Here is a 7,013-nt window from a genome sequence, read left to right as displayed (position 1 = left end):
CAACTTATATTTTCTGGTATTACCTGTCAGGGCTTGCTTCCGGATATACCTGCTAGCATAGGACATCCGAGAGAAGGTCCTTCCAAATTGGATCACATAAACATACATATCCAAAAACTTTATATTATAAACAAGCTCACTTCTAATATGAGTGATAACCATTCTTACAATTCTTAAGGCTTTTAAAGCCATACACTTCTCAAAATAAACAAATGGCACCATTAACATACAAAAATGATTGACCTTCAACACCGGCCCTCCACACAAATCCCAAAATCTTTAGGTTGGGGGAGATCTCTGTACACTTCTAAAATCAACTTCAAGCCCTACTAGACTCCCATTTTGTTATAGATTTACCCTTACCTAGAATGACAACAAGAAAACAAGTGAACCACAAGGCTCAGCAAGCATAAATATAGCAAAGGGAATAAGATAAATGGATCCCTGAAGGCATGCATAAGATAAGAGTCAAGGGAATACTACTACCCAACATTTAAAAACAAATCTTTTGATCATGCCTTCCTCATTAATAATACTTCAGGAGTTGGTATTTCATCACTTAACAACAATGCACACATTTAATTCATAGAGTGATATTCGCACAATTTACGCAATGGCATAACACCATTTTTCCATACCTGACTCATAGCAAGAAGTCATTAACCCATGCTCATGCAACATTATATAATGATAGAAATACATGCGCCACTCTGGCCCTCTAGACCTCCAAATCCATGACCCTATGTGAATACATATATAGAAAAATTCATCAACCACCCACAGTGGCAAGAGCATCGCCTACTGAGTTTATGGCCACCTCACCCGCGTCAAGCGCTCAATGGGATATCCCGTCTCACACTTGCAAAACTTAGCCATTGTGCCAAAATAATAATAAGAGGCAAAAAAATAATGATAGAAATGCATCACACAAGAGAAGAGATTTCCGTGGACATGCCAACCAAAAACATTATGTAACAACTTCCCAAAATGTGATCGTTATGGTTAATATAAATTTAGGAAAGCCTTAACTGACTCAAACCATAACCAAAGTATATGATATTATATATCAAATTAAATATATCAAAGTCTAGTTTATGACGCTTCAAACGGATTGCAATTCTGAGTTTTACACCAAAAGTTATGATAGAAACAACGAAGTAAGCGCAGTGTAGTCGAGTCGCGACCGAGTCAACTCTGTAGAAATCTAAGTCGACTTGAGCCGAGTTGACTCGCCCGAAATTGAGTTGACTTGGGATGAGTCAACTTGACCTCCTAGAAGAGTCAACTTTGTCGAAAATGGGGAAAAAATGCCAAATGAAACCAGCTTCGACTGAGTCGACTTAACCCACAAACAAGTCGACTCGGAGCAACCCGAAATGCACAAATTGAATACAAAACACCCAAAACCACCCATGGCTAATCCCCTAACCCCCAAGTTGCCATTCCATGAATGAAAGATGGGGAAGAAAAAGTCCCATGAAGACCAAAACAAGACTCCATGACCTCTTGAAGAAAACCCACATTTTTAGAAAAAGTTGGAAACAACCCACTCAACTCAAGCTTTAAAAACACCACTTGGAGATTTGAAAATATCAACTTGGCTACACATGAGGACATAATCTTGAATTAAAAGATAGAAGAAGAGAAGATGGATGCTTTCCTTTTTTATGAAGAAAACCAAGAGAAGGATAAGCACTCCAAGAGCTTCAAACCTCCCCACCTTGAGAGCTTGCTTCTACCACAACTATTGGAAGAAGAAGATGAAGAGGATAATGGAAGAAATTGTCGAGAGAAAGAGAGAGAGGAGAAGAAAAATTGAAGAAGAAGCAAGAGGGTATAGACAACCCTCTCGCCAGCCACCAAATCCACCAACCTTGCCCCCCTTCTTCCACATTTGCCCCTTACACTCACACACACAACACTACTTTATTAAGCCCATTTTAGACTTTTGGCTTTATTTGCATTTTTCTTATTCCTTTTTCTTTAATCACCAATTGCATACTCACAATATAACACACACACACACACACACACACACACACACACATATATAATTTATGCCAAGGCCAACTTTCACCCATACCCCAAGCCCATGCAAAAGCCCATCCCATGCTAGGCCCATGGAATTATTCAACACATCACTTCCTTTGGGCTACAAACCCTTAGTCCAAGCCCACTTCATAAGACAATTTTATGCCTTAAATATCACACACACAATAATTTATTTTCAAGCAAAAATTTTAACCAAAATCATTATTTTATTTTTTCTTTAATTGCATCTAACAATTAGGGCCCACATGAAATGCTTTACAAAAAAAAAAATGTAATTATCATCAAAGACCCATTAAATGGGTCGTTACATTACCTCTATGGTAGTCAAACCCCACCAAATAGGTTTAGCATTAGGTATGACAATAAGGTACCCACCAAACCTGCCTCAAATGGGGTGGGTCTGGACATATAAATTTCTGACAGGGCGGGTGAACCAAAAAAAAAAAAAAAAATTCCAATTCAGGGATGGGTATGGTGGTCCTTGACCTGCACATAAATTTAAATAAATTTTATTTTATTCTATTTACCTACAATCTTGTTCTTTGGACATGCTCATTCTTATTGCTAAATTTTAGCTTATGAACTTTATGAATGATGTTTTATTCTTAGTTTTGAATCTTCATAATTAATTTATTTTTAATTTGTTTTTTATATTATTTCAATTTTTAAATTTTAGTAGTAATCTAAGATGTGAGACATCGATATGATGGGAAAAACATGGTTGAGAACATAAAATAAATTTTAGAGAAATTATTTAAATTTTTATATAAATTTATACAATAATTAGTAGGGGCTTTGAATTAAATGCATTATCCAATAGGAACCGGGAGGGAAAATGGGATGTGGGAATGGGGAAGAGTTTCCCCCAATCTGTTGCCTTACCTATTCTGTAATCTCTTGCTACTGGTAGAAGGGATTTGTATAATAGTACTTTGTCACGAAAGCATTTCCTTATGCAATAGCTCATGTTCTGTCCCACAGTCAATGTTAAATACTCATGAGACAGAGATATTTGAAATAATACTGTTTCTCACTTTTCATTGATGTTCTGTATCCACATTATATACAAACTACAACCAACGTATAGCCTAATTCTTCTCCTATAATTAAGGGATTATTACAATCATATATTGCAAGTATAATTGTTAAGAATATGGGGATGGTTTGTAGGAGATAATACTGGTGATTCTCAATACTCCCATTCAAGTTGGTGCATATGCATCTATCGTGCCCAACTTGTCTAAGCATTCATGGAAACCCTGACTTGAAACGGCTTTAGTGAGAAAGTCTGCCAATTGATCCTGAGACCAAACATGAATAATATCAACAATCTTCGCCTCCAACTTTTTTTTTGATAAAATGCCTATCAACTTCAACGTGCTTTGTGAGATCATGTTGAACTGGATTAAATGCAATATCACAAGCAGCTTTATTGTCACAATATAGCTTTATGGGTTTGGTTGGTTGCATCCATAGCTTCGCCATAAGGTTTCGAATCCATAATAACTCACATAATCCTTTAGCCATTCCTCTATATTCTACTTCCACACTCGATCTAGCCACCACCTCTTGCTTCTTACTTCTCCAAGTGACAAGATTCCCGCCTACAAATGTTAAGTAACCTGAGGTGGACCGTCTATCAACAATTGAACCGGCCCAATCTGCATCAGTATAACCTTCTATTGTCAAGTCCTTCCCCTTGGTAAACAATATTCCTTTTCCAGGTGCACCCTTCAGGTATCTAATGATGTGAATAATTGCATCCATATGTGCTTCACTTGAAGACCCCATAAATTGACTAACAATACTTAGAGTATAGGCCAAGTCTGGTCTAGTATGAGAAAGATACAACAAACGTCCCACTAATCGCTGGTAACGTTCCTTATAAGTAGGACCTTGATTAGGAAACACTCCCAGTTTCACATTTTCTTCCATTGGAGTAATCGTCGGCTTACATCTTGTCATCCCTGTTTCTGCCAACAAATCTAAGACATATTTTCTTAGAGACAAAAATATACCTCTCTTTGACTTAAGTACTTCAATGCCAAGAAAGTACTTCAAGTAACCAAGATCTTTCATATCAAAGTCACGAGCAAGATTCTTTTGTAAAGCTTCCTTTTCGGCTGGATCGTTCCCAGTGACGATCATGTCATCGACATATATAATAAGAGTAGTAATCTTATCCTCTCTATGCTTAACAAATAAAGTATGGTAGGCATTGCATTGTTTATACCTGAATTTCTTCATTGAACTTGTAAACCGGCCAAACCATGCCCTGGGAGATTGCTATGTGAAATTAGTTTATAATTTATATGATATAAATAATATTCTACGTTGTAAACCCTAAATTGAGCAATTTCAATTTGAATTGCAAATTTGTAAAGCAATTTCAACCTGCTAAAGTTTTGGAGCAGCTAAAGAGAGACCCATTGCTGCCGCTTTGTTGGAGTGTGAGCTACTCTCGTTGTCGACCTGCCTCGTCACCTCATTGCTCGCCGTTACATCCATCATCTCTATCACCATTGCCACCTTTCTTGCCGTTGGCGCGTCTCCTCTCTTCTTTTGTCGCCCTGGTCGCCGCCTCACCTCTTGCCTCTCACCTCTCGCTGTTGCATTCTCCATCTCTGCCACCATCTCGCATCTCTCCTCGTCGCCTCACCTCTCTCATCACTGCATCTTCCACTCCGGCCACCGCCTCTACCTTCGCTTTTGTTGCCGATCGTCATTGTATCCTTTGCTCTTATCGGCGCCTCGTCTTTCACCGCCATATCCTCCGTTCTCATCAAGGTATGATTGTGCTATTTTGAGACTTTTTTCTTATCTGTTATATCTTTGCTATTTTGGATCTCTAGCTCGAGCCTAAGCTCAGCTCATCAACTAAATTGATAAGCCGAGCCCGAACAGAGCTTGAGCTCGAACTATGTTAACCGAGCTCAAGCTCAACCCTAACCTTATATTTGCCAAGCCGTAGGGGTGTGATATTTTACTCTTCTATTTAGTTTTGATGATAAAAAACATCAAATGGTTTTATACTATAAATCAAAGTATGTGGTTTGGAAACAAAAATCAATTTTAAGTGCTTTGTTAAAATAAAAATCAAATGATCTATAATTTTCTATAAATGGAGATTTGCACAAACAAGTATTAAGATTTAATAAAATCTCTTAAATGATTTTTACAAATTAGTTTTGAAATTGTTGGTTAAAATGAAGCAATATTTTTCGAAGGCAAAAGGACCATCTTTATGTTTTTGATATATTGATATTTTACTCTTGTGATTATGATTTTGATGATGAAAAATATTTCAAGCATTCTATTCTAAACATATCAAAATTGACTTCAAATGTAATGAACCTCATATAGTTTCAAAAATCTTTATATGGTTTTCAAGTCTCAAGAAGGTGGTTAAGTTTCATTTAAATCTCAAAATATTGGATAAATGAAGTAAAACCTTTTCAAACACAAAATTCTATGCATGCTCTTTATAGATTGTTGTTTCTATCTTTGAAATGATTTTAATCAATTTCTTAGTTTATGAATATCAAGATTAAGTTCAAAGCATATGAGGTTCATTGAATCTATTAGTTTTAGAAATTAATCTCTTAGTTCATGATTATCAAAATGAATTTTCAATAAAATATCTTTTAAATCAAAAGAAATTATTTTTGAGTATATTCAAGATCATCTATCGATATGTATTGAAAAATGCATGAAACTGTCGACAGTTCTCTAGGATTTTATTGACAATTAGAAAGCATGTTTTTAAAATGCCTTGAAACTATCGACAATTTGGCAAGCATCTGTCGACAGTCAGTATATGTGCAAAGGCATCTATCAACTAAGTCTTTAATTTTAATTAGAAACTGTCGACTAACTCATCTCATCTGTCGATAGTTTGTCTTTGATAGCTTCCAACGCCTAGTTTGTCATTCTCTAATGACTTTAAACAACTAGTTTTTGGTTGAACCTTGTAGGATGCCTATAAATACAAATCAATGATCATTTAGAAAAGGCGAATGGATGAGAATGAAGTGAAATGAACTTGCAAAATTTATTCATCTTCTCAATTATGCTTGAGCTTATTTTATCTCAATTATGCTTGAGCTTTATTTTTTTCTCAAAAAGACTTTGGTCTTTATTTGTATTTAATTGTTTCAACCTTGTATTTTCTTGAGAGACATTGTAACTAAGAGTGTATACTTTTAGAACCTCTCTATTAAACATTTCTTGTATTTTCTAGCTTGTATAGCTAGAGGGCCTATTTAGGTTCAAGTAAGAGGTTATAATGGATTGGTTTACAAAATCCTCAGTAAGGAGATAAGATAATCGATTAGGCTTGGTTTAAATCAAATCACTATAAATCTTTGTATTCATCTCTTGCTTATGCTTTTTGTTTTATTTATTGTTCTAAGCATTTCAATAATCCTCACTTACATTGAATTTTTATTTTTCATCAAAATGATTTCAAGTTTCAAACTAAATTTTAAATTACCCAATTCACCTCATCTCTTGGGTGTGTGCCATAGCATTTCAAACCTATCAGGGTTGGCACGTAGGGGTGTGCAATCGGTTATAATCGAACTGAACTATTCAAAAATTACTATCTGAACCAAAACAACCAACATATAAAAATCGAACCGAACTGACTAACCCCACTAACCGAACTAACCGAAACCTAAATTATTGTAACCAAACCGAAACAAAAACCAAACTAACCTAGAATACCAAAGAAAAGAGACCGAACATCTGTTGCCGTCGGCCACCTGGACGACCGGTGATTCTAATGATCGAAACCGATCATTGGATTCCCCCAACCACGGTGATTCATAAATCCAAAAATGAGTTTGATCGGACAATTGATTTTTTGTAGATTTAAAAATTAATTCTATAGTTAAAAAACTCAAACACGTTTTTGGAAAAATAGAAGTTGCTGAAAACTTACTGAAGGGCGAGCACGGTGG

The sequence above is a fragment of the Diospyros lotus genome, chromosome 10 (genome assembly GCF_014633365.1).
Source record: "Diospyros lotus cultivar Yz01 chromosome 10, ASM1463336v1, whole genome shotgun sequence".
Lineage (NCBI taxonomy): Eukaryota > Viridiplantae > Streptophyta > Magnoliopsida > Ericales > Ebenaceae > Diospyros > Diospyros lotus.
The sequence above is the reverse complement of the archived record's forward strand: the minus strand, read 5'-3'. Positions refer to the sequence as shown.